This window comes from Bombina bombina, chromosome 8 (genome assembly GCF_027579735.1).
Source record: "Bombina bombina isolate aBomBom1 chromosome 8, aBomBom1.pri, whole genome shotgun sequence".
Lineage (NCBI taxonomy): Eukaryota > Metazoa > Chordata > Amphibia > Anura > Bombinatoridae > Bombina > Bombina bombina.
The window spans coordinates 194,590,803-194,603,227 of NC_069506.1; the positions used below are offsets into that span (position 1 = coordinate 194,590,803).

Genomic DNA, 12,425 nt, shown 5'->3' on the forward strand with positions numbered 1-12,425 from the left:
AAAACAGTGCCCAAAACATTTTTTCACCCAGTACCTCAGAAAATTAAACGATTTTACATGCCAGCAAAAAACGTTTAACATAAATAAGTTAAGTGTTATTAAAAAGCCTGTTGCTAGTCCCTGCAAATTAGGCTAAAGTCTTATGCATACAGTATAATTCCAGTGAAGTGCCATTCCCCAGAATACCGAAGTGTAAAATATACATACATGACAGCCTGATACCAGTTGCTGCTACTGCATTTAAGGCTGAGTTTACATTATATCGGTATGGCAGAATTTTCTCATCAATTCCATTGTCAGAAAATAATAAGCTGCTACATACCTCTTGCAGATTAATCTGCCCGCTGTCCCCTGATCTGAAGTTTACCTCTCCTCAGATGGCCGAGAAACAGCAATATGATCTTAACTACGCCGGCTAAAATCATAGAAAAAACTCAGGTAGATTCTTCTTCAAATTCTACCAGAGAAGGAATAACACACTCCGGTGCTATTATAAAATAACAAACTTTTGATTGAAGGTATGAAACTAAGTATAATCACCACAGTCCTCTCACACATCCTATCTATTCGTTGGGTGCAAGAGAATGACTGGGGGTGACGTAGAGGGGAGAAGCTATATAGCAGCTCTGCTGGGTGAATCCTCTTGCACTTCCTGTTGGGGAGGAGTTAATATCCCAGAAGTAATGATGACCCGTGGACTGACCACACTTAACAGGAGAAATCAAGCGTTCAATCTCCAAGCAGTCAGCTTCAGAGAAACTAGATTTGGATGAAGGAAGGGCCCCTGAAGCAGAAGGTCCTTCCTCAGCGGTAGTCTCCACGGAGGAAGAGACAACATTTCTACTAGATCTGCATACCAGATCCTGGAAGGCCACGCAGGAGCTAATGGAATCACAGATGCTCTCTCCTGCTTGATCCGAGCGATGACTCGCGGAAGGAGAGCAAAGGGAGGAAAGATCTATGCCAACCTGAAGTTCCAAGGAACTGCCAGAGCATCTATCAGAAAGGCTTGAGGATCTCTTGACCTCGAACCATACTTTGGGAGCTTGAAGTTCTGACGAGACGCCATCAGATCCAATTCTGGTAACCCCCATTTGGTTGTGAACCTGGAGAACACCTCTGGATGGAGTTCCCACTCCCCAGGATGGAAAGTCTATCTGCTCAGAAAATCCGCTTCCCAATTGTCCACTCCTGGAATGTGAATGGCAGATATATAGCAATAGTGAGTGTCCGCCCACCGGATGATCCGTGCTACTTTCTTCATGGCTAAGGAACTCCGAGTTCCCCCTTGGTGGTTGATGTAAGCCACAGAGGTTATGTTGTCCGTCTGGAATCTGATAAACCGGGCTAGGGCCAGCTGAGGCCAAGCCATCAAGGCATTGAAAATTGTTCTCAACTCCAGAATGTTTATGTTAAGAGCAGATTTCTCCTGAGACCAAAGTCCCTCCAGACTGCTCCCCAACCCAACAGACTGGCATCCGTGGTCACAATTACCCACAAGGGTCTCTAAAAACTCGTCCTCTGGGACAGATGTACCTGTGATAGCCACCACGGTAGGGAGTCCTTTGTTGATTGATCCAGAACTATTCTGAGATAGATCTGTATAGTCCCCGTTCCACTGAGCATGCATGCATAGCTGCAGAGGTCTCAAATGAAACCGAGCAAACGGAACTATTTCCATGGAAGCCACCATCAACCTGATTACCTCCATGCACTGGGCCACTGTAGAGACAGGCAGGCGGACAAAATCTTGTCTCTTCTGACCTCCGTCAGAAAAATCCTCATAGCTAGAGAATCTATGATGGTTCCTAAGGAGGTCACTCTTGTAGTAGGAACCAGAGAACTTTTTCCCAGATTGATCTTCCAACTGGGGGAACGAAGAAACGCCAGTAAGGTCCTTGTATGGGATTCTGCAAATTGAAAGGATGGCTAAGCCCTGACGAAGTCACACACGAGTGACGCGGGGCTATGAGGGACGCAACTGTGCAGTAAAAACAATTTCAACTTTAATCAAACTGGAAAAAACAATACATCTGTTATAAACACGATATAGTTACATTCTGTAACCCACCACTTTTATTGTTATGGTGATTAGTTGGAGACTGAATAGCCAGCTAACTTAGAAATACTATACTAACGGCAGAGTTACAGTGTTGAAAAGATTGAATATACCTTATGATACACTCAGCATTGAATGAGTGACCAGTTGGAATCAATGTTGATGTATGTTGATTAGTAATAGGGATACAGTAAGAAATCGGCCGACTGTGTTCAATCACAGCGGTACGCAGGAAGGAGGTCGCCTTTGAGCACACAGGTTGATTGTATGTACCGTAATACATGCCTGCAAGTCAGTCTATTCCTATTTGCAAACAACACTCCACAGTATCTCACAGCCCACGCAGTCTTTTTAATATAGCAGCCCCACTCATGGGCTATTATTTAAATAGTGGATGTGAAATACCCCCTATTGCCTAGCAGTTGTAGCTGTATTTTTAAACGTTTGTGTATGTTGCATATATGTTAATAAAGTGTTAATTTTTATTTTTAAAAAAATAATATAATAGTGTGCAATTCAGCACTGGGATCAACGCCCCAAATCCTCGTTGGATACCTAACTTGATATAAATTGAAAGGATGGCATCTGAACCAGAATGTCATCCAGATAAGGTGCCACTGCAATTCCCCCGAGACCGAATTACTGCTAGCAGAGCTCCCAGGACCTTTGAGAAAATTCTGGGAGCTGTAGCAAGGCCAAAAAGAAGCGCTACAAATTGAAAATGTTTGTCTAGATTTGCGATGGTCCCTGTGGATGGGAACGTGTAGGTACGCATCCTTCAGATCTATGGTTGTCATGAATTGACCCTCCTGGATTAGGGGCAGAATGGAGAGAATAGTCTCCATCTTGAAGGACGTTACTCTGAGGAACTTGTTTAGTAACTTTAGAGCTAGAATGGGCCTGAAAGTTCCCTCTTTTTTGGGAACCACAAACAGGTTTCAGTAAAATCCGAGACCCTGTTCCTGCCTTGGTACAGGCACTATCACTCCCAGGAGGGAAAGGTCCTGCACACATTTCAAGAACGCCTCTCTTTTTAATCGGGTCTACAGATAATCTTAAAGAGGTGGAACCTGCCTCTGGGAGGAAAAGTTTTGAACTTTAACTTGTTATCCTAAGAAACAATGTCCACCGCCCACAGGTCTGGGACATCTCGCTCCCAAGCCTGCGCGAACTGAGAGAGTCTGCCCCCACTTGATCCGATCTCGGATCGGGGGCAACCCCTTCATGCTGACTTGGATTCAGCTGCAGGTTTTATAGATTGCTTCCCCTTGGTCCAAGACTGACCAGGCTTCCAGGAGGGCTTAGATTGTTCCTGTCTGGTGGAGGCAGGGGAAGACTTACCCCTGAAATTATGAAAGGAACGAAAATTATTCTGACGTCCCTTTATTTTGTTCTTATCTTGGGGCAGAAAAGAGCCCTTACCGCCAGCGATATTGGAAATAATTTCTGCCAATGCCGGCCCGAACAAGGTCTTTCCCTTGTAAGGGATTGCTAAAAGCTTAGATTTAGAAAAAACATTGGCAGACCAAGATTTATGCCATAGGGCTCTACATGCCAACATATCAAATCCAAATATTTTGGCTCCCAACTTGATGACCTGTAAGGAAGCATCGGTAATAAATGAATTAGCCAACTTTAGAGCCTTTATTCTATCCTGGATCTCCTCCAAAGATGTTTCTGCTTGTAAGGCCGCAGATAAGGCGTCAAACCAGTAGGCTGCTGCACTGATTACTGTAGCAATGCACACCGCCGGTTGCCATTGTAACCCTTGGTGAGTATACATCTTCTATAAATAAGCCTCCAGCTTTTTATCCATGGGATTTTTAAAAGAGCAACTATCTTCAATAGGGATAGTAGTTCTCTTAGCCAAAGTAGAAATCTCCCCTTCCACTTTGGGGACCGTCTGCCACAACTCCTTGATGAAGTCTGCGACCGGGAACATTTTTCTAAAAACAAGAGAAGGGGAAAAGAGTATCCCTGGCCACTCCCATTCCCAGGTAATAATCTTGGTGGCCCGGTCAGGAATTGGGAACACCTCCCCATGAGTTGGAATGTCAAAATATCTATTTAATTTACTTGACTTTTTAGGGTTAACAAAAATAGGCGTATCGGACTCATCCAAGGTAGCTAAAACCTCCTTTAATAAAACACGGAGGTGTTCAAGCTTGAATCTGAAGGAAACCATTTCAGCATCAGAAGTAGGATTTACACTATCCACATATGAGATTTCCCCCTCAGAGGCTACTGAAGGATCCTCCTTTTCCTTATGAGAAGGAGCAACTTGAAGAGCCTGAGATGGATCAGATACCCCGCTATCTGACTAAACAATCTTCCTCTTACGCTTCCCTTGTAACATAGGGATGACCGCTAGTGCCTCAGATACGGCTGAGGAAACCTGGGCCGCAATTTCAACTTTCAAAAACACTCCCTCGGGAGAAAGAGAGGAAGCACAGGGCACTGCATGAGACGCTAGTACAGATTGGGACATTTGTGTAGAAGGCTGTGGCATAGCCTGAACAGCATTCACTTGAGAGAATGGTGGCTCAGAATCAAACAGTCTATCCTTGTACAATAAAGTTCTTTCTATACAAGCACTACAGAAAGGCAACGGTGGTTCCCTTTGCAACTAATACTAAATAAGGAAAGACAAATTCAGAAAATTATTTGTTTCTATAAACTATTCTATAAACAGAATATTATAATAATTCCTCTAAACTTCTACATCACAGCGATATGCTGTGGTGCCTACCTGACCTCCGATAAGCTGCCTTGCTGAAAAGTAACCCGGTACTACTCAGAACAGCTGTAGTTGTTGTAGCTGTAGTTGTAAGATGCCACAATATCGACCGTTATGATAAAGAAGCGGCAAAAAAAAGCGTGCATCGCATCAGGGGAAGAAGAGCCCGCCCCCTATGACATCACCATAGTGACTAGGCCGATCGACGAAAACGGAATGGATCCGTTATTTATTAGCCCACATAACGCATGATCAAAAATGGAGTAATTTGACAACGGTTTCACAAGCAAAAAGACTCACTATAGCCCACTGAGCCACCAATAAAATTGAATAAACTAGTTAAAGAAACAAGTCTCTCAACTAGGTCTCACAGTGCCCTGTCAGCCTGTTAAAATAAATCTTCCTTGCCTCAGGGAAGACAATATGTCCCATTAAAAAAGGTGCTTTATTATTCACAATCAGCTAAGGTGCAAGGCTCTTAAAAAAGAATAAATGGCAGTTACCTGCACCTGTCCAACAGGGAGACAGCATCAGGAATGGGAGGAAGTCGCTCCACAAAGGGTCCCATGAACGATATGATGACAGAATAAGCTTACTCATGCATACATTATAAGGGTAGCAAATTGTTAGGAAAACTCAGTGAGGCCCCCCCTCACAAGTTCATAACTGCTCTAAAGCTACCACAGCCCTCCTGAAGAGACTAACGTGGAGTACAGCTATACCCAATTGTGCTGGAAGATCAGAACAATCCTGCCCTGGCATCAAAATAAAAAATTCTTGATAGAAGAATCTTAATCAGGACACCTAATTAGTTCACCTCCTCCTTGCACTAGAGGCAAAGAGAATAACTGGGGATTGTGGGAAGGGAAGTGATACTTAAAGGGACAGTCTAGTATAAATTAAACTTTCATTATTCAGATAGGACTTTTAACTTTAATCAACTTTCTAATTTACTTTTATCATCAAATTTGCTTTTTTCTCTTGGTATTTTTAGTTTAAACTAAACATAGGTAGGCTCATATGCTAATTTCTAAGCCTTCGAGGGCTGCATACTATCACATGCTTTTTAAATCTCTTTTCAACACAAAGAGACAGAAAGTACACGTGGGCCATTTAGATAACACTGTGTTCAGGCACAGGGGGTTATTTAAGATTTAGCACAAAACAATGCTAAATTTAAGACAATAGATAATAAACAGACAGTCATGTGATCAGGGGGCTGGAAGAAGGTTCCTAGATACAAGGTAATCACAGAGGTAAAAGTGTATTAATATAACTGTGTTGGTTATGCAAAACTGGGGAATGGGTAATAAAGAGATTATCTATCTTTTAAAACAATAACAATTCTATGGTAGACTGTCCCTTTAACAGCTCTGCTGTGGTGCTCTTTGGCTCCTACTGCTGGCCAGGAGTGATATTCCCAACAGTAATTGATGATTCTATGGACTCACCGTGTCATTAGAAAGAAATATATTTTAAAAAAGTAAAAAAATAAATAAAAAAAAAGCTCAAATCCAGCTTAGCACCCAGATGGGAAATGGCTTAGCAGCCAAAGGGTTAATGTAGCTGGTAATCAATCACCCTTAGGACTGCAACACTGACATGGCAGTGCCTTTAACTAAAAAACTTGACTGGGTACACATCCAATGACCCTGCAACATGCACAGCCCTGGGTGCTCTATAACACTTACAGGTAGCTGCACAACACACAGAGGAAGTCTGGCACTCTCTTTTAAGCACACAGTGAAGATTAAAAGCAAAAATTAAAGCTAGCTAATCCATCAAAATGGGTCAAGCCCAGGAATCAAGTAAAGGTCTCCGCCAACCTGGGGGAGTGCTATTGAGCTCCCAGGGCTGTGCATGTTGCAGGGTCATAGGAGTTGTACCTGTTCCAGTTTGAGAGTGCAGTCCACTACCGTGTTTTGTTTATCCATAGGGATAATGATCTGGGGCTGTCTAAATGTAGCCATCAATCAGCAAGCGCTACCTAGGTGCTGAACCAAAAATGGGCCAGCTCCTAAGCTTACATTCTTGCCTTTTCAAATAAAGATACCAAGAGAACAAAGAAAATTTTATTTAAAAAAAAAAAAAGGTGTAAATTAGAAAGTTGCATGATCTATCTGAATCATGAAAGTTTAATTTTGACTAGACTATCCCTTTAAACTTTTCCTTTGAAAAGTTCATCTGAGGCAATGCGAGAAATCCTGAGTAATTAAAATCAGAACATTGTGAAGCAGGAAACAAGGCAACAAGTAATTCAGTCAACCAACTTAGTCACAATGAAGTAACTCTTGAAAAGGAGGAAGATGTCATCTTTAACCCCTTAAAGACCAGCGCCGTACGAAAATGCATTATTTTACCCTGCCTATAGGGTACGTCGCTGGCCCTTAAAGGGACACTGAACCCAATTTTTTTCTTTTGCAATTCAGATAGAGCATGCAATTTTAAGCAACTTTATAATTTACCCCTATTATCAAATTTTCTTCATTCTCTTGGTATCTTTATTTGGAAAGCAAGAATGTGAGTTTAAATGCCAACCCATTTTTGATGAACAACCTGGCTGACTCCTTAGCTTAGATGCCTTCTTTTGCAAATAAAGATAGCAAGAGAACGGAGAAAATTTGAAAATAGGAGTAAATTAGAAAATTGCATGCTCTATCTGAATCACAAAAGAAAAAATTAGGGTTCAGTGTCCCTTTAAGGACCAGCGACGAACCCTGTAGGCAGGGAAAAATAATGCATTTTCATATGGGAAGGAGATGCATACATTACAAATTGAACAGTTAGAATCGTAATTTAAAAACCACACAAAACTGTAAAATTTGTATGTAAATTACACAGGAATAAATCATATTAAAATATACACAGTGTAAATTGAAATTTAAGTACACTGGATGTGCAAAAAGCACTTACAAATTTGTACTTAGATTTACAAAATTCAAATTGTAATTGTTGGGTGTTTTCTCAAAAATGGGCGTGTATGAAATTTTCTATCAAATCCCAGCGTAATTCTCTAAACATTTCCGCACTACAGTTCTCAGTTTTTCTCGCAAATGAAAAGGTAAAAAAGTTGTGACAATATACTTAATACCCTAATAGAAAAACATAATTTATGCTTACCTGATAAATTTATTTCTCTTGTAGTGTATCCAGTCCACGGATCATCCATTACTTGTGGGATATTCTCCTTCCCAACAGGAAGTTGCAAGAGGATCTCCCACAGCAGAGCTGCTATATAGCTCCTCCCCTCACTGCCATATCCAGTCATTCGACCGAAACAAGACGAGAAAGGAGAAACCATAGGGTGCAGTGGTGACTGTAGTTTAATTAAAATTTAGACCTGCCTTAAAAGGACAGGGCGGGCCGTGGACTGGATACACTACAAGAGAAATAAATTTATCAGGTAAGCATAAATTATGTTTTCTCTTGTTAAGTGTATCCAGTCCACGGATCATCCATTACTTGTGGGATACCAATACCAAAGCTAAAGTACACGGATGATGGGAGGGACAAGGCAGGAACTTAAACGGAAGGAACCACTGCCTGTAGAACCTTTCTCCCAAAAACAGCCTCCGAAGAAGCAAAAGTGTCAAATTTGTAAAATTTTGAAAAGGTGTGAAGCGAAGACCAAGTCGCAGCCTTGCAAACCTGTTCAGCAGAGGCCTCATTTATAAAGGCCCAGGTGGAAGTCACAGCTCTAGTAGAATGAGCTGTAGTCCTTTCAGGGGGCTGCTGTCCAGCAGTCTCATAGGCTAAGCGTATTATGCTCCGAAGCCTAAAGGAGAGAGAGGTTGTCGAAGCTTTTTGACCTCTCCTCTGTCCAGAGTAAACGACAAACAGGGCAGATGTTTGACGAAAATCTTTAGTAGCCTGTAAGTAAAACTTCAAGGCACGGACTACGTCCAGATTATGCAAAAGACGTTCCTTCTTTGAAGAAGGATTAGGACACAATGATGGAACAACAATCTCTTGATTGATATTCCTGTTAGAAACCACCTTAGGTAAAAACCCAGGTTTGGTACGCAGAACTACCTTGTCTGAATGAAAAATCAGATAAGAAGAATCACAATGTAAGGCAGATAACTCAGAGACTCTTCAAGCCGAGGAAATAGCCATCAAAAACAGAACTTTCCAAGATAAAAGTTTAATATCAATGGAATGAAGTGATTCAAACGGAACTCCCTGAAGAACTTTAAGAACCAAGTTTATGCTCCACGGGGGAGCAACAGTTTTAAACACAGGCTTAATCCTAACCAAAGCCTGACAAAATGCCTGGACGTCTGGAACTTCTGCCAGACGCTTGTGCAAAAGAATAGACAGAGCAGAGATCTGTCCTTTTAAAGAACTAGCTGATAAGCCTTTGTCCAAACCCTCTTGGAGAAAGGACAATATCCTAGGAATCCTAACCTTACTCCATGAGTAACTCTTGGATTCACACCAATAAAGATATTTACTCCATATCTTATGGTAGATTTTCCTGGTGACAGGCTTCCGAGCCTGTATTAAAGGCATCAATGACTGACTCGGAGACGCCACGCCTTGATAGAATCAAGCGTTCAATCTCCATGCAGTCAGTCTCAAAGAAATTAGATTTGGATGATTGAAAGGACCTTGTATTAGAAGGTCCTGCCTCAGAGGCAGAGTCCATGGTGGAAGAGATGACATGTCCACTAGGTCTGCATACCAGGTCCTGCGTGGCCACGCAGGCGCTATCAGAATCACCGATGCTCTCTCCTGTTTGATTTTGGCAATCAGTCGAGGGAGCAGAGGAAACGGTGGAAACACATAGGCCAGGTTGAAGAACCAAGGAGTTGCTAGAGCATCTATCAGCGTTGCTCCAGGGTCCCTGGATCTGGATCCGTAACAAGGAAGCTTGGCGTTCTGGCGAGACGCCATGAGATCCAGTTCCGGTTTGCCCCAACGATGGACCAGTTGAGCAAACACCTCCGGATGGAGTTCCCACTCCCCCAGATGAAAAGTCTGACGACTTAGAAAATCCGCCTCCCAGTTCTCTACGCCTGGGATGTGGATTGCTGACAGGTGGCAAGAGTGAGACTCTGCCCAGCGAATTATCTTTGAGACTTCTAACATCGCTAGGGAACTCCTGGTTCCCCCTTGATGGTTGATGTAAGCCACAGTCCTGATGTTGTTCGACTGAAATCTGATGAACCTCAGTGTTGCTAACTGAGGCCAAGCTAGAAGAGCATTGAATATTGCTCTTAACTCCAGAATATTTATTGGGAGGCGTTTCTCCTCCTGAGTCCACGATCCCTGAGCCTTCAGGGAGTTCCAGACTGCGCCCCAACCTAGAAGGCTTGCATCTGTTGTTACAATCGTCCAATCTGGCCTGCGAAAGGTCATACCCTTGGACAGATGGACCCGAGAAAGCCACCAGAGAAGAGAATCTCTGGTCTCTTGATCCAGATTTACTAGAGGGGACAAATCTGAGTAATCCCCATTCCACTGACATAGCATGCATAATTGCAGCGGTCTGAGATGCAGGCGCGCAAATGGCACTATGTCCATTGCCGCTACCATTAAGCCGATTACTTCCATGCACTGAGCCACTGACGGGCGTGGAATGGAATGAAGGACACGGCAAGCATTTAGAGGTTTTGATAACCTGGACTCCGTCACGTAAATTTTCATCTCTACAGAATCTATAAGAGTCCCTAGGAAGGAGACTCTTGCGAGTGGTGATAAAGAACTCTTTTCCACGTTCACTTTCCACCCATGCAACCTCAGAAATGCCAGAACTATCTCTGTATGAGCCTTGGCAATTTGAAAGCTTGACGCCTGTATCAGGATGTCGTCTATAATATAGACGACATCCTGATACAGGCGTCAAGCTTTCAAATTGCCAAGTTGTATATATATACACACAAACAGTACACATACACATTGGTGTCAGTGGGATATAGATATATAGATATATATATATATATATATATATATATATATATATATATATATATATATATATATAGTGTACACATACACATTGGTGGGCCGCGACCCGACATAGCCTCCAGAGACTCACTCTGACAGGCCCGTCTTTACACATGTCCAAAATTTCGGACGGGCCTGTTAGAGTGCCACTGCGCATGTTTGTAAGCGCCAATGTGCATGTCTGTATGCGCAGTGTGAACGGCTAGCTGCGCACTGTGAGGAGTGGCGGGCGGCGTGCAGAGCGGATCGGCTCACAGGTAGGGAACTCCACTGTCACCAATGTCAAATAATTATGACCACTGACACTAACATGTATATTTAGGGCGGCCACTGGACACCAATGTGTATGTGTACACTATATATATATATATATATATATATATATATATATATATATATATATACACACACACATACATAGTTTACAGTGGGTTAATTTTATGATAATTCATTGGTGTCAGTGGGATATTTATAGATCCCACTGACATTAATTATTACATAATTAAACAACTGTAAACCATACATATACTGTGTGTGTGTATGTATGTGTATATATATATATATATATATATATATATATATATATATATATATATATACACAGAATGATGTGAAGGGGACGCAATTGCATATATTATAATATTTAGAGCTGGATAATAGTATAAATCACTATTCAAGTATAGGCAAAATAGCCTCAATTAAGTTAAAGATTTAGTGGTGCAGACCCTTGAAAAAATGTAGCATGAGTAAGCCAGAGAAGCAGCCTCAGGAATGTAATCCTGAATCAAAGACAGGGAAATTCAGCACTCTTTTATTAGAAAGCAGCTCATCTCACATAATTAGGTAAGGTGGCAAGATTTGGATGAGTAATGACGCTCCCCCCTCCACTCCAAAAAAGGCACACACAGACTTCTGTTTGTAAATTAATAAGTTTTTATATCAATGATTTCAAATAAAATACATAAACCTAATGAAAATTAATAAAACAGAACTTGAAATAATAAATAAATCAAAAATGAACCTGACCGGTCAGGGGTACATGCAAAAGTCATAAGTAAAGCGTCAACAATATAATGTTGAATAGACCATATTCAAGGTCTAGACCCAGATTAGCCCTGTCATGAGCTCCGCTCGTAAGCATATAAATAGGAGCTAAATCTGTAGTAGAAACATGTCTGGGTTTCAACAAGGCCGAAATGTTAAATAATGGTATCTCGTTACACGCCTGGATAGAGGATATATAAATGTGCAAGCTTTGTTAAATATACAGGGTTTCAAGCTTATACCTCATAAGTCCACTACAGTCTAACTACACCCGGCTGCACACAGCACCCCTGTAAGGGGGAGTAACACTGGGCAGGTTTTCAAAGGGGATCAAAGCAGACTGTAAAGTGGATCAAATGGATATGTACAGCGTATTATGCAGACATAGAATATAACACATCAATAGCCACTCTTGATTAGAGAAATATGTATGGCACTGCTTAGGTCCTGCCATAGACTGTAAAGCAAGCGTGTAGGAGTTCATGCAGGTTAAGGGTTAAAGCAGCTGCTGTTGTTAGAGCAAGTTCATCAAGCAGTCAGATAGGTTAGTGCGGTCCAGAACCTTGCAAGTCCCATACATTCACTGTAAAAGCTCCCAAATATCAGAGGTAATCAGCATGTATAGCACGTCAGATA

At 41.9% G+C, this 12,425-nt stretch overlaps 1 protein-coding gene across 1 annotated transcript in view; it reads right to left on the bottom strand.

Moving 5' to 3' along the window:
* The window catches only part of LOC128638699 (carnitine O-palmitoyltransferase 1, liver isoform), a 525,225-nt gene that overhangs the window by 428,880 nt on the left and 83,920 nt on the right, over positions 1-12,425 (bottom strand). The window lies entirely within an intron of this gene.